The following is a 25,249-nucleotide window of genomic DNA, read 5'->3' on the forward strand; positions in this document are numbered from 1 at the left end:
ATCTTGCTCCTCAGCCTAGATGCCTTCTTTTTAAAATAAAGATAACAAAAGAACTAATTGAAATGGTTAATTGTAGTAATTTAGAAAATGGATTTCAATTGAATGTTCAATCAGAATTCTGAAAGTACCTAAATGTGCTTAGTGTCCCTTTAGTAAAAGTTAAACGTTTGTATTCTTGCTTGAAATTATATTCTATGATATTGGTGTCCCATTAATTAATAACAAATATATTTTAGAAAAAAAAAAAAAAAAATGGATATAATGGATATATACATAAATACATCTATCATTATATTTACATTTAGATAGATAAATATGTACATACATACATACAAATAGAGATATATAAAGTAATATATATGTTTGATGCTGCAAGACAATGAAGCATATAACCTTATAAGTCAATTACAAACTATTAAATATGTATACCCTTCAAAGAATGCAAATATATTATTGTTCTACATTTAATGCATTAGTAGATATAGGGATAAAAAAAGTGCTTTGGATGGATTATGCTACAACTTTGCCTGTCTTTAAAAATCAGGGATTACATATTTTGTGCACAGTTTTGCACCTAACTTGTCGCAATAATAGATATACAGAGACAACAAAAGAACTACAGAACAGGCTCAATTAGCAGCTAGCTCCTGCTATTGTAACTTAAATATTTTATTTCCTATACCTTTCAAATAGCGATAGATTTGAAATAAATACATATTATACTCTGATTACGTTATATTTACAACATATATGTGTGTGTATATACAGGGAGTGCAGAATTATTAGGCAAATGAGTATTTTGACCACATCATCCTCTTTATGCATGTTGTCTTACTCCAAGCTGTATAGGCTCGAAAGCCTACTACCAATTAAGCATATTAGGTGATGTGCATCTCTGTAATGAGAAGGGGTGTGGTCTAATGACATCAACACCCTATATCAGGTGTGCATAATTATTAGGCAACTTCCTTTCCTTTGGCAAAATGGGTCAAAAGAAGGACTTGACAGGCTCAGAAAAGTCAAAAATAGTGAGATATCTTGCAGAGGGATGCAGCACTCTTAAAATTGCAAAGCTTCTGAAGCGTGATCATCGAACAATCAAGCGTTTCATTCAAAATAGTCAACAGGGTCGCAAGAAGCGTGTGGAAAAACCAAGGTGCAAAATAACTGCCCATGAACTGAGAAAAGTCAAGCGTGCAGCTGCCAAGATGCCACTTGCCACCAGTTTGGCCATATTTCAGAGCTGCAACATCACTGGAGTGCCCAAAAGCACAAGGTGTGCAATACTCAGAGACATGGCCAAGGTAAGAAAGGCTGAAAGACGACCACCACTGAACAAGACACACAAGCTGAAACGTCAAGACTGGGCCAAGAAATATCTCAAGACTGATTTTTCTAAGGTTTTATGGACTGATGAAATGAGAGTGAGTCTTGATGGGCCAGATGGATGGGCCCGTGGCTGGATTGGTAAAGGGCAGAGAGCTCCAGTCCGACTCAGACGCCAGCAAGGTGGAGGTGGAGTACTGGTTTGGGCTGGTATCATCAAAGATGAGCTTGTGGGGCCTTTTCGGGTTGAGGATGGAGTCAAGCTCAACTCCCAGTCCTACTGCCAGTTTCTGGAAGACACCTTCTTCAAGCAGTGGTACAGGAAGAAGTCTACATCCTTCAAGAAAAACATGATTTTCATGCAGGACAATGCTCCATCACACGCGTCCAAGCACTCCACAGCGTGGCTGGCAAGAAAGGGTATAAAAGAAGAAAATCTAATGACATGGCCTCCTTGTTCACCTGATCTGAACCCCATTGAGAACCTGTGGTCCATCATCAAATGTGAGATTTACAAGGAGGGAAAACAGTACACCTCTCTGAACAGTGTCTGGGAGGCTGTGGTTGCTGCTGCACGCAATGTTGATGGTGAACAGATCAAAACACTGACAGAATCCATGGATGGCAGGCTTTTGAGTGTCCTTGCAAAGAAAGGTGGCTATATTGGTCACTGATTTGTTTTTGTTTTGTTTTTGAATGTCAGAAATGTATATTTGTGAATGTTGAGATGTTATATTGGTTTCACTGGTAAAAATAAATAATTGAAATGGGTATATATTTGTTTTTATTTAAGTTGCCTAATAATTATGCACAGTAATAGTCACCTGCACACACAGATATCCCCCTAAAATAGCTATAACTAAAAACAAACTAAAAACTACTTCCAAAACTATTCAGCTTTGATATTTTGGGTTCATTGAGAACATGGTTGTTGTTCAATAATAAAATTAATCCTCAAAAATACAACTTGCCTAATAATTCTGCACTCCCTGTACATACTAAAATATGTATATACAATTTTAAAAACTCTAATTCCCTCTCCATTTTGCAAAGAATATGTCGCTACTTGCTAAAGCCCGAATAGCCGCGACATCGATGACTGTTAGTTAACACCAGTGCGATCCTCTTCACACCGTACATGACGCGAGTGTTTTTGACGGGTTTTTTGATAATTATGGAGAGCGTATTGAGATCCGCGACCGCGATGTTTAGGGAAGTTTGGCGTGCATATAGATGCCCGGGAATGCACCATAGTTGACGCTTTGATAAATAGGCCTCATAGGCCCAGATTTCAAGTGGAGCAATATTACTATAATATGGGGGGCAATATCAATATTGTTGGACCACGTTAAAATTAGCACGCAAATTGAAATTACAATTCCATGGTAAAACAGATTTACCAGAGAAAAATTAGTGTGGCCAACATCTCTTTTGCGCACCCTATACTTTCAATGGAGATCCCAACCATGCTAAAGATCACTGATACTACAAGTCATGGATTGCGCTCGAGCGCAAAGCAAAATAGTGCTAGAAGAATTAGCAAGACCTGAAATAAAGTGTTAGGGTTAAAATAAAACATATTAAAATAAAGTATTACACCGACTCATATATAAACATTTTTAATAAAAAATATATGTTTAATATTGGAATTTTTTTTTTAAAAAGGATATGGCATATGACAAGAATTTGGATGTATTTTCATGAATTTTGCATTTAAAAATATACTAATGCATATTACTGCTTTCAGTCAAATTATTTGTATTGTATATCTAACGACTGTGTTTTTCACTACAGTTTTCGTCTAATTGACAAGGCAGCTGGACGAATGCACATTGATGGACTAAGTACTTTAAATTACAGTATCCTCAGCTATTTTGAACATAAACTATACAAAAAAATCACTGTTGAAATTGGATCACCAGAAAATGATTATCTTTGAAGCAAAAAATAATCTGTTTATACTTGAAATTGATATGTGAATAGTGTAATCTTTCTGGCCAGCCTTAACAAAAAATTATTTGAAGCACTTTAAGATTCAGAAAGCTCTGTTCACACAATAAATATTTTATATATCAATATAGAATCTCACGCTTGATTCAGGAAGGATGGGTAGTTAGGCTATTATATCCAGCCAGAATCAGTATCCAGACCAAAGAAGGTTTCAGGATTTTCGAGAATCCTCAGGATTTGGAGAACTTCTTGAGAATAGAGCAAAGGTGAAGTGATCAGGAGGGGGTTATAAGCTTAGTACTACGGGCAGTTATGTTTAGCAACACATTTTTTTTGGTGAAAGGATGTTAATAAGCAGGAAAACAAATATTATAAAATCTGGGGTCAGTTTAAGGAAGGTCAAATGTACGTTCTGTGTGGGGCTCTTTTTTTTTTTTTTTCTTTTTTTTTCTCTTTCTTTCTTTCTTTCTTTCTTTGCTTTCTTTTCTCTCTCTTCCCTCCCTCCCCCCCTCGGCTCTTCTATATCTCTCTATAGTAGTAGAAATTGAACTGAAAAGACATGATGGAGACATGCAAATTTGGATCCTGGAATGTGGGAAGGGTTTACCTCCCCGGTTAAAAGGAAAGCAATATTACAACACTTAAATACACTTAAAATTGATATTGGTTTTTTACAAGAGACCCATTTAAATGAGATAGAAAGTCAAAAGCTTAAGTGAGGATGGATGGGTGAAATAATCTATTCTGCAGGAGTGCAGAGAAAGAGAGGGGTAGCCATAATTTTTAGGAAATCTTTAAAATATACGATTGTGAAACAAGAAATTGATCAACAAGGGAGATATATTATACTTGAGGTAGAACTAGGCTCAAAAAGAATCGTATTATGTAATGTTTATGGTCCGAATATAAAGAAATCTGTGTTTTGGGAACTTCTGCAAGTTAAATTACTGAAATACAACCAAAATGTAATTTTAGGGGGAGATTTGAATTTGGTAGCGTCCAGTGCTTTAGATAGGAACCGGATAGGGAAAGAGGCCCTATTAGGTTGTAAGGATACTAAAATCTTCAAAAAAATTTGCTTCAATTTAGGCTTATTAGATATCTGGAGAAATGTATTTCCAGATAGCAAAGAATTTACTTGTCTCTCCAAAGCGTATAAATCTCTATCACGAATTGATATGTTTTTAATCAGTGATAAACTGTTTTCTCTAACAAAAAAAGTAGAAATTATGCCAATTACAATCTCAGACCATGCCCCAATTATTCTCTTTATGTCAATTATGAAACCAAAACTGGGAAACTATAGACTATATTTCCCAACATACTTATACAATAAAGCAGAAATAAGGGGAGAAATATTGGCGTATGTGATAAAAGTTAAAAGAAAAAATGATGCTTATTGGATTCAACTCTCTAAACAGATTATTAACAAATTTCAAAAATATGTTGCAGATAATAGTGTAGATAATTGGCAAAACTACTTAGAAGCTAAAAAACAAAGAGACAACTGGCATATTTCAAAAGAAACGCAGCATGAGATTAAGAGAAATAGTAACTATATGCAATTCGGAAATAAGATAGGAAAATTCTTGGCCAGACTGGTAAGTACACAGAAAACAAATAGTATTATATCAGCAATTAAAACTAAACACAAAACATGTACTCTCCCCAATGATATCTTAGAGGAATTTGCGTAATATTTTAAACAGCTATATCAGGACCAACCCATAGATAAGTCAAAAAGGGATCTTTTTTGGGATAGGATTAAATTACCTCAAATAGTCAAAGATGACCTGGATCTTCTTAACTCCCCAATTAAGGAAGAGGAGATTAAAAATTCTATTGCCAAATTGAAGTTAAACAAAGCTTCAGGACCGGATGATCTCCCAGGTGAACTGTATAAAATTCTTGCAGATGCGATTACCCCTACTCGTCTTTAACTGTTTTTTTCAGGAAAAATCAAATACCCTCTAAACATTTTATAGAATCTAGAATAATTTTAATTTATAAACAAGGTAAAAACAGAGAAGCAATGGAGTCTTATAGGCCCATCTCTCTGTTAAATGTTGATTATAAAATCTTAACACATATACTAGCAGATAGACTTCAAAAAGTGATTAGTGAATTGATCCCCCCTGATCAAACTGGTTTTATTAAAGGAAGGACACACATTAAAAATCTTAGGAAATTAGAGATAGCAATTAATTACTGTGAATTAAAAAAGGAAAGAGGAGTAAAGCTAACAGAAGATGCTGCGATCATCTCGATAGATACACAAAAAGCATTTGACACGCTACTTTGGGATCATATGTTTACAACCATTACTAATTTTGGTATTCAGGGCAAATTCTCTCAAATTATTGCCTTATTATATTCCAACCCAGGGGCGATTCTAAGTGTCAACTCTCTAACATCAGAGCAATTTACCCTTCATCGTGGGACGAGACAAGGCTGTCCGCTATCCCCATTGCTCTTCAATCTGGCTCTAGAGCCTCTAGCAATATTTTTTAGGCAAAAACTGCTAGGGATTAATATCGAAGGCCGCAGAATAATTCATGCTATCTACACCGATGATCTTCTTATCTTTGTTCAAAATCTCATTTATAATTTGCCCATAATTATGGAGGCCTTAGAAGCCTTCCAGACCTTTTCTGGTTTTGCAATTAATAAAGAAAAATCAGAACTTATGTGGCTCATCAAACTGAAAAGCTCTCCAGAAATTCCTTTTAAGGTGGCCAAAGATTACATCACATATTTAGGGATAAAATTTGCATCTAATTCCAAGAGATGGTACAGTTTAATTTTTGTACCAGCTATTGCATCATTTAAGGAAGATTTAGAAAGATGGAGGAACTTGCCTCTATCCCTTATAGGTCGAATTAATTTCATAAAAATGATCTCCCTCCCCAAATTTATCTATATCTTCCAGGCCCTTCCAATTTTATTATTGAGGAAAGATCGGGTGTTAATCAATAAACTAATAACACAATTCATCTGGAGTAAAAAAAGCCTAGGATAGCGCTTAAACGTTTATGTGCAAGTAAAGAGGCTGCAGGTATGGCTCTACTTGATTTTGAACTATATAATATTGCTTCCAATTTAAAATTTGTCTGGGACTGGTTTTCTGATAAGGGACATTTTTCCTTGCCAGAAATTGAAGGAGCTCTAGTAGCTCCTTATGCTCTTAAAGCACTAACGCATATGCCCCCGAAATTAAACCCCAAAGAAATAAAGGGGATGTTAATTATAGATTAACCAATACGGGCCTGGCGCCAATTCTGTTCCAGAATTGGGATAAATTATAGAGGGTCACCCTTTTTAACAATCAGAGGCAACCCTGAATTCGAGTAAGGATATGACTCCGCCAGATTCAATGCCTAGTCAGATCTAGGGATCAACTATATCTCGCAGCTGCTTAAAAGAGAAGATAATTCTATTAAAACTTTCAATGAATGTAAATTAGAATATAATATGTCAAATCGCCTTTTCTTTTCTTATTTACAAATACGTCACTATGTTGAACAGTGTAAGAAAATAAAGGCAATAGAATGGGATAATGATACACTCAGGCAGATAATCAGTTTGTTTCAGGTGGGGAAATTCTCTATCTCGCACTCATATTATGCTTTACTTATCTCCCAAGAACAAAGCAATAAGAGATATTTGGAATTAAAATGGGATCCACTATGTAAAAATCTACAAGAAGCAGATTTAATAAAGAACTCAGGGGGTAGGGTGGCAAAGGCGATGAAAGGAGAATATTTTAGAGAATAACAGGTAAAGATTCTGTATCAATGTTATTACACACCCAGCTGGCAGGCCCGCTGGGACAAACAACATGAGAAGATAATTTGCAGCAAATGTAAATATTATGCAGCAGATATAATCCACCTCTTTTAGCTCTGTCCAGTAATACAAAGATTTTGGGGGAAAATCTCATTCTGGGCCACCAAAACAGGAACAGTCTAACAAGTCCTGAAAAAGTAAAAAAATATTGATCAATATCGTTTCCATTTTCAAGTAATGGTACTACTGTGCTTATACCAAGCGGAATAAAACCGGAGGTGTGTGAGACATCCTTGAGTGTGGAGACCATGAAAGTGGGCTGGTAATTCCTATACCGAAGGATTACAGATTGCTTACCTATCCTAAGCTTTGCTTATTGTTCAAACCGGCTGGAAAGTGTGACCAGTATCTCCTAGAGGCAAATATCTACAGACACACGGGATATAAGCTGAAGTGGAAGCCAGAATGTCAGGCTGAAATCCCATTGGAAAGGACTTACAGGTCGTATAAATACAGTTTATATTCACTTAAGCTGTAACAGGATTGACTCTTTAAAGCTGAACCCTTGTGAGGGTGTATCATCCTGCATTAGGTTGATGGCTATTTTTCAGGACCTAATATCCACAAGAACGAGTACATGCTACTAACGTTTCATAGCTGCAGATACTTCAGAGGGACTGTGTTAGAAAAATCAAACACCAACACACTGGCCAATTTTAGAAGCCCCATTCTTGTATAAAAAGTTATTGCTATGCATCCCTTTAAAGTTTTATCTTTCACTGCAAGATTTTGTGTATTTATTGCTGCTAAAGAGGTCACTTTAAGGTTGGAGGAATGGAGAGTTAATCTCCTGCAACAGAAATATTTTTTCACTGTAAGAGCAATAAAATTGTGGAACTCATTACCAAAGGAGGTAGAGAATGCCAATACCTTAGATGCATTTATAAATGGTTTAGATACATTTCTGGCTAGAAACAGAATTCATGGATAATACCCCAAAGTCCCCATTCACAGCGCACTGCGCCTGTGCTTCCAATCTACCAAACGTTGTAAATAGTCCAAGACACAAAATATGCCCGCAATAGCAAAACTCTGCCAGTCAAATCATAACACTATTCGAAATAGACTTACTGTGTGTCTGCAGTTTTCTCCTTTAATCCTGCGGGCAGTCGAGGACTTTCTCTACTGTCTCGGTATGCTCAGCTCCTGTTCATTCCACTTACTCTCAGCATATTCAGCCTATAGGTAAAAGCAGGCTCCTCCTACTCCAAGACCCAATCCACCTGCAAACCACAAGATAGGATTCCCAATCTCCAATGCAAGTGTACAAACAAAACAAACTTGCGTGGCAGGGGATGGTAAAGTTTAAAAATAGTCCTTTATTTCAAAACTTAAAAAGACATTGTATCGTAAAAAGCCGGTGCAGCATCGGTCTTACGCGCTTCAGCTTGCGCCTTACTCATAGACCGTGCTGCACCGGGCCAAGAAGCCTGATTAAATACATGTGTAACTCAGTGACAATATTCCTCTGATAAATATTAACCCATTATAAGCCTCAGCTATCCTCTCATCTATACAGCACAGTCATATGCATTGCTTCCTGCAATTATATTGAAATAAATGTTAAACAATTAACAGTAAGTCTGGTAAACGTTATATGTATTTGCCTGCACCTTCTTATACTTAGATACTAAAGTCTAATGAATATAAAGAATTGAGATAGAGTTTTAAAATCTTTGCTAGCTAGTAGAAACAACATATTAAATGCAACCATATTTCTTTGTGTATTTAACCTCCATTTTATGCATGTCTATTAACTATAATAAAATTGGTCAAATTTTCCAATATCTATGATTATGCATAAGACATCTTACATAAAACATACATATATACATTGCCTGCAATTATAATCTAGTTGTTATACCATGTCAGCATCAAGTGCTTATTCTCTATCATGTCATACATCATTCTAGCATATGCAATTACAGGGATACATCACTAAGAGCTCATCATGTACCTGCTATGTCAATTAGCTACTACCCACATCAGTATAGATGGTATCAAAGAATCCAGTACTTACATGCTGATTTTCCCTAATCTCCTATTATATACATTTAAATGCATTCACAAAGATGAAACCTGACACTTAGTTTACAGAAAAGTGTATCAATTCAGTTATTATAAAAAGCACCTATAAGTCAAGTATTGGCAACCTTGATTAATATTTTGGTAAAGTGTGCTATCTGGAAGTAACTGAATCCATGCCTAATCATTATTGTTTCATATTCCTCTTCGAAACCCAGGCACCTTTATTCCCAAAAGTTAATTAAATCAGCATAAATGTTTAGACCTCCTGGGGTCCTCGTTTTTAATTTAAATATCCAGAAAGCTTCACATTTGTAAAGCAATTTTTCCCTATTGCTTCCCCTCCATGGGTTTTTAAAGGGACACTCATTCAAAATTAAACTTTCATTATTCAGATAGAGCATGCCATTTTAAACAACTTTCCAATTTACTTCCATTAACTAAATGTGCACAGTCTTTAGATATTTAAACGTTTTCAGTCACCAGCTCCTACTGAGCATGTGCAAGAATAAGTGTGTATGCATTTGTGAATGGCTGATGGCTGTCACATGGTACGTGTATGCATTTGTGATTGGCTGATGGCTGTCATATGGTACAGGGGGAGTGGAAAAAGACATAACTTTTAAAATTGTCAGAAAAAAAATCTTCTACTCATTTGAAGTTCAGACTAAGTGCTATCGCATTGTCTTGTTATCTTGCATTTGTTGATTATGCAAATCTACTGTGTTGACTGGTCCTTTAACATGCTCTATGATCTGCCATTTAAAGTTATCAACCCATGATGAAATAGTTTCAAATATAGGGCTGCTTGTGGATCTAGGGAAAGTGATTTTACATCATCTTTAATTCTAACTCTGGCTTCCCTAGTGGTGAGTCCAACGAAATGCTTTGTGTGATCAGGAAGATGACAAAGGTTGTACAACAATTGGTACACAAGTCTATATCAAACACTTTTTGTGTGACTGCAAACTGATATTGTTTACCTGTCATTGTATATGTGATTGCTAGTGCTAAATGGGTCACCTTTTAAAGGGATTCATTTAAGCTCAACTGGAGCTTTTTGTAAGTATATTAGATTTGTATAGGTTGACCTCGATGAACTTCGGTCTTTTTTCAACCTCATCTACTATGTTACTACGTTAAAAAATATTAGCTATGGTTTATATACGGTGGACTATTTTTGTGTTGCAGTTGAGGCTGTAGAAAATTCGACTTTTTCCCATCTTTAACATTGAGTTGACTAGCAAATTTTTCCCTTGAGGCCGGTAGGTTTGAACCCCTGATTAGTAAACTATAGTGATATCTTTTCACCCTTGTATATGTATATACTTAAGAGATATTGCAGGTTTGGATCCAGACCACCACAATAATGCGAATATAGCAATAAAGTGAGTCAAACTAATGTTTTAGTTTCCCAGTGCATATAAAAGTTATATTTACACTAGTGTAGTCTATTAAGTGTGCAATAGTATTATGTCTACAAAAAAAACTATGTACATACTTTAATTAAAATATACTTTATTGCTAAAAAATGCAAACCATCATCTGAGCCTTCAGCAAGTCATCATATTTTGCTGGTGGTTTGTATATATGGGTATGTACAGTATATATACGTATTCATGTGTATTTATGTGTTTATATGTGTATATATGTTGGAAAAATTGTAAAATTGTGTCAATAGACTTGCTCGACACAGGGTTGCCACAAACCTTTTATTGCGAAGCGCAATAAAACTAGGTATGCCTGTATGTTTATATATATCAAACTGCACCTTATATTTTCACCGTTATAGTTTTCCTGTAAATATATATATATATATATATATATATATATAGGTATCCAAAACACCAGAACTCGCCCACAGAGGAAAACTGCCTGGGTGCAAATTTGTAGAAGATATGCAGCCAAAAGAAAATGCACTCTCAGGACTTTCATAAACAAGTTACTTTTATTTCTGGAAATAAAATGAGTAGTAGATTTTGTTTCCTACAATTTTAAAAGTTATGTTTTTTTCCACTCCCCCTGTACCATGTGACAGCCATCAGCCAATCACAAATGCATAGACGTACCATGTGACAGCTATCAGCCATTCACAAATGCATACACATTTATTCTTGCACATGCTCAGTAGGAGCTGGTGACTCAAAAAGTTTAAATATAAAAACACTGTGCACATTTTGTTAATGGAAGTAAATTGGAAAGTTGTTTAAAATGGCATGCTCTTTCTGAATAATGAAAGTTTCATTTTGACTGAGTGTTCCTTTAAGTAATGATTGTTCATTTTATCTGTGTTAAACTGGTAGTGAATTAAGAGATTCACGTAAAAAAACAGTGAGTAAATTTGCACTCAGTGGGCGAGATTACACACACACACACACACACACACACACACACACATATATATATACACATACAGTATATATATATATATATATATATATATATATATATATATATTATCTTTTTAACATTTTCTTCTGATTTAATTAAATGGATGGTATAAATTGTTCAATTTGATGTTCTTTAAAATGAGCCTATAAGGTTTAGGGAACTTTTTAACATATACTGTATGTTTGCATCAAAGATTTTTTATGGATTTTGACTTATATGAATAAAAAAAAATCAAATTAAAAACTGTGTTGTGTTCATTATTTTGGAACTAAATGGGACTTTATATACGTTTGATATAAAATTTCACGCTCTAGTTTTTCTTTTATCATAGTTCAAATAAGACAGAGATAGGCTTCAAGCAGGTATGCAGGTCCCTTAAGAGGTTCAAAGTGTGCAGAATTATTCATTTTCTGTAGGTGTCTGATGATATAGTGCTATCTGCTCTGGCAAGATGCTCTATGGAAATGTCATCAATATAGTGAGGTCCCTCAAAGGATTCTGGGTGTAAAGAAACAACACATAATTTACAATATAATACTCAAAAACAGTCCACAAAGATTTTGTTTGATTTTTCTCCATGCTGGTGAGTTTTTAATAATCTGGTCCTAGGACTGGAGGGAGATAAATGCAAACTCAAGACAAAGTAGACGGAAATTACATTTCCAGGAGAGCATAGGTAAATAAAAGAGCAGAATCTAGTTAGTAGTACTCAATACATGACTGAAATCTATTGTGTGCAAATCACAGTGCAAGTCTCTTATTAAAGAAAGTTGGACAAACTAGCATGCTAGTAAGTTTTGTAATACAGGTACAGTAAAGAGACATAGGGCTAGATTACAAGTGGAGCGCCAAATTATAGTGCTCCCACAAACGGAAAATTTGCCTGTTTTAGCAATTAGTGTTCCGAAAATTAACCATAGATTAGATCTCAGGTTAATTTTTTAAAAGTGCTCCAAATGTTCTCAAAATAGAGGACATTGTAGTTTTCTTTCCATAAGGCATTCCTTACTGTTGGAAAATACAACACCTGGCCACCAGGAGGAGGCAAAGACACCCCAGCCAAAGGCTTAAATATCCCTCCCACTTCCCCCATCCCCCCAGTCATTCTTTGCCTTTTGTCATTAGAGGAGGATGGCAGAGAAGTGTCAGAAGATTCGGATAGTCCTTAATGGGTATGTTCTCTTCAAGAGAGTACTGGAATTTTAAGTAATCATATAAACCTCTCAGTGAGAGTATTGATGAAAGTTAGAGTCTGGATATGCAGGGAAAGTTTTTCTGCGAAGCCATCCAGACTGTCTATATAACAACTCCTTAGCAATCAGTGTTAAAAAGTTACACTGCTTGCTTTTCCATACTAAGGTCCCTGTCAGAGCATCGCTACAAGGCTTAAGAGGCTGTATCTGTTCCACAGCACAGATCCTGGATGGTAAGTCTGTTATTTTCATATAGCAGGGAGTGGGACGCCTTATATAGGGTGATAGAACAGGTCCGGGGTCAGATTTAAAAAATCAAAAACTTTATTGTAACGATTTAAAATCCAAACATGGGGACAGAACACAGAAAGTCCAAAACACCTAGAACTGTGGCTTACGCGTTTCGGCCGTAGCCTTACTCATAGCCAATATCACATTGCTAATCAATTCAGTTTAAAAAAGGCCCCCCTGGGCTGTGATTGGTTCAAAACAATAGGCGTGTTTGAACTTTGATTAGTTTCCTGTGACTGCCATCCTAAGCATGTCCCTTATGCGATAGCAAAGGGACAGCTGATTAGACTTAAACGAAACTGTTCTGATCCACAAACATATGAAAAACAGTCGGAAGATCTAGTGAGTCGCCTCAAAGAGAGGGGCTACAAAAATTCAGACATAACCAAGGCTATAAATGAGGTTAAACACATAGATAGAAGATCTTTGCTCACCCCTAAAAGTGGTGATATCGCCTCATCCGAACATAAGGGAGTCACATTTGTTACCACATTTAGTGCTCAATACCAACAAATTTGTGGTATAGTTCGGAAACATTATGGCATGTTAAGGGCGGATGATAAATTAATTGACACTGTTGATAATGGTCTGAGATGCTCATACAGAAGGGCCTGTACACTTGGCAACATACTTTCCCCTTCCAAACTAAAACCTACTAAACAACCAACTAGTTCATGGCTACAACATAGGGGCATGTTTAGATGTGGACACACCAGGTGTAAACCATGTGATTATATGGATATAACAACTACCTTTTCCTCTACAGTCACAGGCAAAACATATGACATTGAAAGATGTCTTAACTGTTCATCTAGCAATGTCATTTATATGTTGGAGTGTGCACAATGTCAGGTCCAATATATAGGACTTACGACTAGAGACGTAAGATCCCGTATGCGGGAACATTTTAGTACCATCAAAGTGGGTAAAGCAACCACTCCAATTGTGCAGCACTTTGTCACAAAACATCGCAATAGTATTGCTTCACTAAGATGGAAGGCCATTGAACAAGTGATTACCCCCCAGAGGGGGGGTGACAAAGAAAAACTGTTAGAAAAACGAGAAATGTTCTGGATTTTCCAGCTGGAAACCAGATACCCCAAAGGCTTAAATTCCCAATATGATCTAATTAATTATTGGGAATAATTCAGACAGATATCCCTTAGCTCTTTTGGATTCAAAGGAGTATATTAAAATTAAATTAAAATTTCATTCTGATTTATTTATTTGTTCCATCCTTAGGCATTAAGTTATACTCATTGACATATGTATTTTGATACACCTAACAACATTTAATCCATAGATTTATAGATTGGGTTTGCTGTACACTTATTGACATTTTTTCACTTACAGCTTTAGGATAGTCATTTATATATACATAGAGTATTACATATTTGAGACTGGTATAACTTTTATTAGTAACAGGTCAGTTTCAATTTATAAACACTGCAATATGATACATTAGGATAACTCTAAAGGTCAGGTTTTACATTAGAGAAAGCCGATATACAGTGTTTGCAGTTCTATTCTTTTATATATATTTGTCTGTGACATGCCTTAAAATCATTGCTTTATTATGCTGGTTTGACTTGTAGTTGAAACTTGTTAAGTTTCACAGGAAACTAATCAAAGTTCAAACACGCCTATTGTTTTGAACCAATCACAGCCCAGGGGGGCCTTTTTTAAACTGAATTGATTAGCAATGTGATATTGGCTATGAGTAAGGCTACGGCCGAAACGCGTAAGCCACAGTTCTAGGTGTTTTGGACTTTCTGTGTTCTGTCCCCATGTTTGGATTTTAAATCGTTACAATAAAGTTTTTGATTTTTTAAATCTGACCCCGGACCTGTTCTATCATCTTTGGATTCATTTTGCCGTTTCACCGAGGATCGGATTAAAGGAGTGAGTGCTGGTACTTATTGTCCAATGGGAGGAAGGAAGGTGTGCAACGGTTAACCAATCAGGATTGTTAACGTCAGCAGTGAGTCACGCCAAGGCCTGTGTGTGTTTGGATCTACCTGTTGGAGAGGAGTTTGTTTGGCGAGCGGTGTTAGGCATATCCGCAAGTAAACCCAGAGGAAGGAACCGCGAGACAGCCCAGGATCACCGGAGTCGCCAGTCTCCCTCAAAATTGACTGTGAGTACACGGATAACACTGTGGCAGGGCGGTGATTGCTATATATTGCTGTATAATTGGCTAAGTAATTCACTACACAATATTAAGCTCTGTTACCCAGTGTCTTACACGGATTGTACCGTATGAAGCAGTGTATGCATCAACTCACTATTCAACAACTATATTGCTCTAAACACACAGGCTGAACTGTATCAAGGAATTAATTGACAACAACTTTGTTGTGTATTACATACGTGTTTTATCACATGTGCCATTACACTCCCTAAGTACCAGCACCTTTTCCCAACATAGTATACATAATTTTGGGGACTGTATGAATAGGTGATCTTGTCAGCCAAATTGGTTTTTCTTGGATACGCCTTATATAGGGTCACAGTGTGACTCCTCTATACCTCAGTAGGATCGAGGGTTAATATCTCCTCAGTGGGAGTTCATTGGGAACAGTTTGGGGAGTTTATATAGTGCTTTAACATTTGTGAAGAACATTTTCAGGGCTCATTAAGACTGTGTACTTTTTGCTGAAACAGGCAGGTTTCACTTTCACTTCCACAGCTCCTAATAGCTTTGCACAGTTTTTCATAGCAGATCCTGCTGCAGACAGCAATCCTGAGGAGCGTTTCTTGATAACTTATCTGGGTCTAGGAGGTAGTGAGTTCCCCAGCCATTGGCTTTGTAAAGGTGCCTTTCTATATTTAAAACGTTATCTTTGTATTGTTTCTCTTTCTACTATGGGATTACATACCTACTATGGAGGATTCTGATAATACGTTTGAAGGTTACACTCCTTCTATAGTGATTAATAATACCTGCATATATTCTAGGGAGACAGTGGTTTGCTTGCCTGCTCAATTTTTTTGCAATTGCCTGAGTACTGTTTTAAAGTCTAAGAATGGAGCTAAATCTGCTATTAACCCTAGCGCTATTAGTACCTCTGAGCCATCAACCTCTCAGGATTCTGTGACCCGAGAGATTACTACCCTTTCTACCCTAACCGTTTCACATGTAGTTCCCCACGACACAGCTATTTCTCCATCTGGAGGGGGTCTTTTTCCTGCTGACTTTACCATGCAGTTACAATCGGCGGTGTCTGCGGGCCCTGAGTGCCCTACCTATCTCTGGGAAATGTAAGAGAAAGGTTAAACACAATTCTCCTGTTTTAGATTCATCTAATTTCCAAACAGATCTAGCGAGTATGTCCCAGCTATCTGAGGATGAGTAAACCTCTGTGGCGTCAGAGGGTGAACTTTTGGAGTTGAAGACTTTTACTACTAAATCTCCTACAGCGGAGGAACCCTTCTTTAAATTTAAAATTAAACATATGCATTTTTTTACTGAAGGAGGTTCTGTCTATGCTAGAGGTTTCAGAGGCTAAGCTACTTTAGAAACCTAAGATCCCTAAATTGTATAGGGTTTATAAAGACAGTAAGGTCCCACAAACTTTTCCGGTCCCAGTTTGTATGGCAAACATTATTAGTAACGAATGGGAAAGAATTAGAACATTGTTCCCGGTCCCTGACTCTCAATTTGAGCTGTGGGGCTCCATCCCTAAGGTGCATAGCGCAATTTCAACGCTAGCTAAGTGTACTACTATCCCTCTTGAGGATAGCTCTTCCTTTAGAAAACCTATGGATAAGAAGTTGATACATTTTCTAAGGAGAATGTTCCAGCACGCAGGATTTTTATTTCAACTGGCGTCAGCAGAGGCCACAGTGGCTGGGGCTGCCATCTACTGGTGCCACTCCCTGTCAGAAGGTGGAATCTCCACTCAAGGATATTCAGGAGAGAAATAAAGCTTTAAGAGTAGCTAATTATTTCATATGTGATGCGAATATGCAGATTATTCGCCTGAATGCTAAGGCTTCAGGTTTTGCGGTCCTAGCCCTTAGGGCTCTCTGGTTGAAGTCTTGGTCTGCAGATATGCTTTCTAAATCCAGAATCCTTTCTCTTACTTCAAGGAGAAGATCTTATTCGGAGCCGGTCTGGACTCTAACATCTCTATGGTTACTGGAGGGAAAGGTGCCTTCCTACTTCTGGATAAGAAGAACTGTCCTAAGGGACGGCAGTTCTCTATTTTTTGCTCCTTTCGTTCGGACAAATCCTAACAATCTCAATCTTCATCCAAACCCGAGCAGCCCAAGAGCACTTGGAAGTCTTGGAACAAGTCCAAACAGACAAAGAAGTCAGCCGATAACAAATTGGCATGAAGGGACGGCCCCCGATCCGGGATCGGATCGAGTAGGAGCAAATTGTTGCTTTTCTCAGATGCTTGGTTTCAGGATGTTCAGGATCCTTGGGTTCTGGAGGTCATATCTCAGGGATACCTGATAGGATAAAAATATCATCCGCCCAGGGGCAGATTCCTACTCTCCCGACTGTCTACAAGACCAGAGAAGAGGACAGCCTTTTTAGATTGTGTACGGGATCTAGTCTCCTTAGAAGTAAATTATCCCGGTAGGTCTGGGATTCTCTTCAAACCTCTTTGTGGTTCCCAAAAAGGAGGAAGCTTTTCGTCCAATTCTGGACTTGAAGTGCTTAAACAAATTTATAAGGTGATGCATTTTCAGTAACATTATTACAGGTCACATCACTAGTGCAAACATGCTTTTAAATAGTTACTTGCAAAAAATTTTCATACATCTTTTTAAGACATGTATATCATTTCCGAACAATGCTCAATATGACACTTTTATTACTTTGTTTTTAACAATATATATTTTTTAATGTACAATTGTTTGGAGATGACCTCCAGATTAGATTCCGGGTCATTATCAGGTATAAATAGTCACCTGTGAAACACCTATGTATATGCCTGAGGAAACGGTCCTTTACGGACTGAGAAACGCGTAGCAAATAAAATATTCTGTTTTTATACAGACCCGGTTTCTTTGCTATTTTATATTGATGTCCTATTGATTTTATATTTGGTTGGATATCGAACACTTTTCCTTATTTGGACAATCACCATTTCATTTGGGATTAAATCTGATTGCACGAATACGATCATCTGGAGAAAGTATCCACAGTTGTTTGCACCTCTCCACTGGTATTCCGGCCTCTCAAACGATCCACAGCTGACGTAAGCCACACCTGTCTCCATCAATCCATAGGTTTCCCGGGTGAGACCTCCAGCGTACTGACTGCTGGTTTTGAATGTCAGCCTGCCTGCACGCACCTTGTTGATTTAAGGTGCCATTCCACTTGTGAGTATATTTCTTATACTTTATTTCTCAGCTGATGTAAACTGATTCACACTATGTTGGCGCCCGTTGTTGCTTCTATATCCTCACAGATTCATTGATCCAGTACACCGTGGACACAAGCGGAGCAAGCCTTTCTATCACGAACTCTTGATTGTTACCATATCCTTTATTTTGAAGTGGACTGTCCATTGTCTGTTTCCACTCACTCTCTTATAAGTCCTGGACTTTTTAAGTACACTGGACACTGGGACACTTATACATATTTATATGTTCAAATTGCACAAGTGTTTTGTTATATGTTGATTTTTACGTTTATTTTTATATATATTTTTCTCCTTTTAAAGCATTTTTTTGCCTTAAACACACCATAGCGGTTGGTGTTACCACACACTGAGCCAAGTTGTAAATTCGCTTATCAACCAATTTTTTATTTTTTATCTTTATTTGCACAACACCCACTTTCTATTTAAGCAGATACATCACGATTTTTACACCATCACATGTTTTCTTAGTAGCGCGTCCCCTTAGTTTTTTCTTCTATAGAATTAACTTTACTATTATTCAGTACTCTGGTGTTCATCAGGGGACAGTCTCGCTTTATAATCACATCCAGTTTTATCTTCACACACTAATTTTTCTTTGACATATCATTTTTTCACTAAACAACACTAGAAATTCCACCAAATAACAACTAATACACATACTGGTTTTACTAAACACTCAAACACACATTGTTTTTTAGAATGCAGTCCAAGGATGATAGAAATAAGAAACGCTCCAACTACATTTTACAAAGTAGCACTGTGACCCTAGAAACATATTCTGACCCCAATGTACAAAAATCCATGAAAGATTTGTTCCATCTACTTGAAGAGGAACTAATGAAAGAGCACCGCCACTGGTGGGATTTAAAAACTTTAGAAAAGTATGTAGAAACTAAACAGATCCCTAGAGGTTTGCGAATTCTGAAACACTGTTCCTTTAAGGAAGACAAAGATCTTTTAGACAGTTGGTACAAAGCCCTAGATGAGTGTTCTTTTAATTTAATTAAAATTTTAATTGATCACAGACAAAAACTCACTGATGAATGCAGTCATAATATAGAAAGAATTCAGAAAGATCTACAGACACATGCCAACAATCCTGAGTATCAAAAGACTCTTAAAGAAATTAATGATCGTACTGACAAATACCAGGATGAAATTGTTTTAAATAAAAGCAGGAAATTACAAAGGGACCAAATAGACTACAATAATGATCAAGTATACACATTCAATAGAATAGAGAAAGAGAAGTCTTTACCCGCCCACAAGGAAAATATTAGGGTTCATCAAAACTCTTCTGTTTCTCATAATTCAGAAGGCCATAATTGGACTACGGTCCAAAATGGAAGCCACAAAAGAGAACAATTTAGAAATCAGAGGAATACACACCGCAATTACAGTGGTAATCATAGATATGGTCATCATGACCATAGACCACACTACTCAGAGAATCAGAGTAATTATGGACAAAGAATGTATCAACCCAATACAAATAGAAATACACATCATTATTCCCATGGGACCTATCAGAGTCAATTTAAGGAGAGAAATAATAACAGCTTTAAGCCACGATACAACTCACCTTACCAAGGTCCTATGCCTTATTCACATTCTAACATACATAAAAACACCCACAACCAGGGCGTCCAAGATTTTTATCCACAACACAACCAAAAAACTTTGTTAGAAACACCACATGACCAGATACCTAAACCAAATATCTCTTTTGAACATCAGAATAGATATGGGGCTTTAGCATCGATTTCAGATGGAGAAAACACCCCTAGCACATCACATGGTTATTCCTCATCTTTTTTAGAGAAAGGCCACAATCAAAACAGATTATTTTTTCCGCACACCAATTTAGAAAACCAAAGAAAAAGACCACTTCCTTCAGACCAAGAGGTTCAAGAGGAAGGGGTCTTTCAGCCCAAAAAGAGAAACTATCCAAACTAGAACATGGCATATTCAATTTGTCATCACACATCCTAACTACCAATGAAAAAAGAGTACTCCATAAGGGCCTCTCTTATTGCCCACCCAATCCCCATAATTTATATCATTTATTTGTTGATGTGAACAAATTTACAAGGAAATTATCTCTGCAAAAATTTTTTGCACAAAAGAAACTCAAGCAACAAAAATATATACACACGGAAAACACACAGACAATCTTAGTAAACAATATGACTCCAAATAATAACATGCAAGTGATATATTCTGATACAGAGGGCCTAACCACTCATCTGTTTGACGATTACATACATACAGATATAAAGGTCAAATCACAATTTACACCATCTTTTTCCACTAATCATTACATTGAGTTATTTCAAAGATCAGTTATTGAAGACTTAGAAAAATTATCCAAAAATCAAAAGAAACAATATTATTTTCACAAAAGTGAACAAATAGCTTTAAGCACTTTAGTTAATAACGAAAATTTGATAATCAGGGATGCCGACAAGGGCGGTGGCATAGTTTTACAGGACATTGGTGATTATTTACGAGAGGCAAATAAAATTCTAACAGACACCCATTATTATAGAGAAATCATGTTTAACCCCACTAGTGCCTTTTTAAAGGGATATAGCAATCTGATACAGAAAGGTATTACAACGGGTATTCTGAACAAAGAAGAAAAGGAATTTCTAAAAGTAACCAATCCAAGTGTGGCACACTATTACCACTTGCCCAAAATACATAAAAATCAAGTGAATCCACCGGGGCGCCCTATTATAGCGGGCATAGGCAATCTCACGTACAATTTATCCTTTTATATAGACCAATTTCTACAGAAATATGTGGTCAATTTACCCTCCTACATCAAAGACAGCACACATCTTTTATACCAACTCAAAAATATCTGTAACAACAATGATCTTATATGGATCACTTGTGACGTGGGATCTCTTTATTCCAACATTTGTCACAATATGGGAATCAATGCGATCTCTGTTTTTTTGGACAATGATCCATATATGCCTGATCTCCAAAAGGAATTTATTTTAGAAGGGATAGAATATATACTCAAACACAATTATTTTATTTTTCAGGACAAATTTTTCTTGCAAGTCAAGGGTACGGCCATGGGTACCAGGTTCGCCCCAAGCTTTGCCAATCTCTTCATGGGGATTTTCGAAGACCAATATATTTACTCCGCAGGCTTTTGGGCGAACCTGGTATTCTATGGCCGCTACATTGACGACCTTATCTTTATTTTAAGAGGGGATCTCACATCAGCCAATTCCATAGTTGAACACCTAAATACCAACCATATGGGTCTCACGTTTACAGCAAACATTCAGAATTGTACCATAGAGTATTTAGATCTACTGTTGAGCTGGGATAGCACAGGGAATGTTGTCTCCCAAACCTTCTTTAAGAAGGTGGACAGCAACAGTTACCTGGATTTTTCCAGTAACCACCACATGGGGTGGAAAAGAAATATCCCTTTCAGTCAATTCCAAAGAATACGGAGGAATTGCTCAGATATTAACACCTTTGAGTCACAAAGCAAGATTCTATACCAACGTTTTCTTGACAAGGGATACCCTATAGACCTACTTGATCGTTGTCTTAATAGAGCACGAGATCTAGACAGAAATCTCTTTTTTAACAAATTTGAAAACAAAACAACTAATTCCAGTGATCCCACTACTGCTAAGGCAGATAGCGAACCTCTTTTTATAACACAATACAACAGTAACCACAAAAAAATTTGCAATATATTGTACAAACATTGGAACATTATCCAAAAGGACCCTTTATTGAAAAATATAGTTAAAGAAAGACCAAAAATCGTCTATAGACGGGCACCAACCCTTAGGAACAAATTAGCACCAAGTAAAAGGGTCAAACATTGCCAATCTTCTCTTAATAATCCGAAAAAAACTCTGAACTTTTTAAGATCATATGGTTCTTATAAATGTGGCAAGAGAGGATGTAATATGTGCAAATCTATCAGTTCCCAAAAAACATTTAAATCTAATACCACCGGTCTTACTTTCCGGATCTCACATCGTCTCAATTGCGAATCGAAGTACATTGTTTATCTTTTAAACTGTGTATGTGGGGTCCAATATATTGGACGTACTACTAGAAATATACGCACCCGTTGGGGTGAACATTATCGCAACTGCAAGAATTGTAAGAAAAGTAAAATTAACCATAGTGTTCCTAATCATTGTGAAATGATACATGATGGTAGATCAGATATTTTCAAAATCATTCCAATAGATCATGTATCCCCCTCGACAGATTACGATCGTCTAATTAAACTTAGACAATTAGAAACATATTGGATACACAAACTCAAAACACTGTACCCCCAGGGTTTGAATGCCAATGTTGATTTGGCAGCTTTCATTTAAATTTATTCACATTATCATCAAATACAGAGAATTTATTATATATTATACTTTGTATACATCAATAGACTGCACCGGTTTTATAAACACATCTGTATTATTCATACATTATTTCAGGTACATACACACAAAGAGAATGAATCAGACCAAACATTGTAATTAGTCCTTAATAATATAAGATCCACCCACCAATTCAGAGTCTAGTAAACCCAGATCCTTATATAATCTGTCATTCACAGATAGCCCATCAGACCAAGTGTAGGTTTGCCATACACAAGGACACGAGTTCGTGTCCACCACACAACCGGTGAAAAATTCACCATTAATCATTTTTTTCACATCATACCTATATTATTTCCAACTACAACATCATCACTACCACTTATCTTCATTGTTAAATCCTACTCACTCTTGCGACCACCATACCGCATACACAAATATATTATTTTATTAACAATTATCATACAATATACATAGTGAAGTACGTTTTTAGTCTCATTCAGAATCCAATAACATCTATCTAATATTCATTACCATGTTTGCTTCTTGCAACATGTCATGTTGCTATGCAATAACAATTGTTCAACAAATTGGTACTATGATAGCTTTCTGCTTTTATTTCTTACTATAACTTTGGCATGTCTTTGGTATATCGAGACCAACATCACACAATTTGTTATTACTTTCGATTAGCTCTTTTAGATAAGTACAAACCTAGTATACACAAGGTCATGGGTTTGAGCCCAACCTGGAAATTTATTGAATCTCAAATTATTTTCAAGATAGATAAAGCGCTGTTCTCCTTTTTTTTTTTTTTTTTTTGGGGATTGTTTTTTATGATATTAACCAATTATACTATTCATTTAACTAATCATGATGCCTCTCTATAATAATTGTTCAACGAATTGGTACCCGTATAATTTTCGGTATCTATTTTCATACTATAACTTTGGCATGTTTTTGGTATATCTAGACCAACATCACCTAATTTTTCATTACATTTGATTAGCTCTTTTAGATAAACACAAACCTAGCACACATAGGGTCAAGAGTTCGAGCCCTACCTAGAACTTTATTGAAGCCTAAAATATTTTAAAGACAAAAAAAGCGCTGTTCTCTTTTTTTGAATGGTTATTATGCCATTTTCTAACTACCCTATTCGTGAAATGATCATTTACTGAGCATATTAGTTAGGGTGATGAATTTTCAGTAACATTATTACAGGTCACATCACTAGTGCAAACATGCTTTTAAATAGTTACTTGCAAAAAATTTTCATACATCTTTTTAAGACATGTATATCATTTCCGAACAATGCTCAATATGACACTTTTATTACTTTGTTTTTAACAATATATATTTTTTAATGTACAATTGTTTGGAGATGACCTCCAGATTAGATTCCGGGTCATTATCAGGTATAAATAGTCACCTGTGAAACACCTATGTATATGCCTGAGGAAACGGTCCTTTACGGACTGAGAAACGCGTAGCAAATAAAATATTCTGTTTTTATACAGACCCGGTTTCTTTGCTATTTTATATTGATGTCCTATTGATTTTATATTTGGTTGGATATCGAACACTTTTCCTTATTTGGACAATCACCATTTCATTTGGGATTAAATCTGATTGCACGAATACGATCATCTGGAGAAAGTATCCACAGTTGTTTGCACCTCTCCACTGGTATTCCGGCCTCTCAAACGATCCACAGCTGACGTAAGCCACACCTGTCTCCATCAATCCATAGGTTTCCCGGGTGAGACCTCCAGCGTACTGACTGCTGGTTTTGAATGTCAGCCTGCCTGCACGCACCTTGTTGATTTAAGGTGCCATTCCACTTGTGAGTATATTTCTTATACTTTATTTCTCAGCTGATGTAAACTGATTCACACTATGTTGGCGCCCGTTGTTGCTTCTATATCCTCACAAATTTATAAGTGTCCCCTCCTTCAAGATGGAGACTATAAGATCAATCCTTCCCCTGGTTCAGGAATAACAGTTTATGACTACCATAGATCTGAAGGATGCATACCTTTAAGTTCCCATCCACAGGTATAATTTCCAGTTCCTGAGGTTCACCTTTCTGGATCAGCACTTCCAGTTCATAGCACTTTCGTTTGGCTTAGCTACTGCTCCAATGATATTCACAAAGGTTCTGGGGGCTCTTCTAGGGGTTGCCAGAACCTGAGGTATAGCAGTAGCTCCTTACCTAGATGATATTTTGGTACAGGCACCATCTTTTTGTCTAGCAAGGGATCACTCAGAATTTCTTCTTAGTCATCTTTGGTCACATGGATGGAAGATAAACTTGGAAAAGAGTTCTCTTACTCCAGATACCAGAGGGAATTTCCTAGGCACAGTTATAGACACGGTGTCCATGAAGATCTTTCTAACAGATCATAGACATCGCAAGCTAACAACAGCATGTCTTGCCCTCCAGGCCTCTTTGAGACCTTCGGTGGCCCAGTGT

This window comes from Bombina bombina, chromosome 2 (assembly GCF_027579735.1).
Source record: "Bombina bombina isolate aBomBom1 chromosome 2, aBomBom1.pri, whole genome shotgun sequence".
Classification (NCBI taxonomy): domain Eukaryota; kingdom Metazoa; phylum Chordata; class Amphibia; order Anura; family Bombinatoridae; genus Bombina; species Bombina bombina.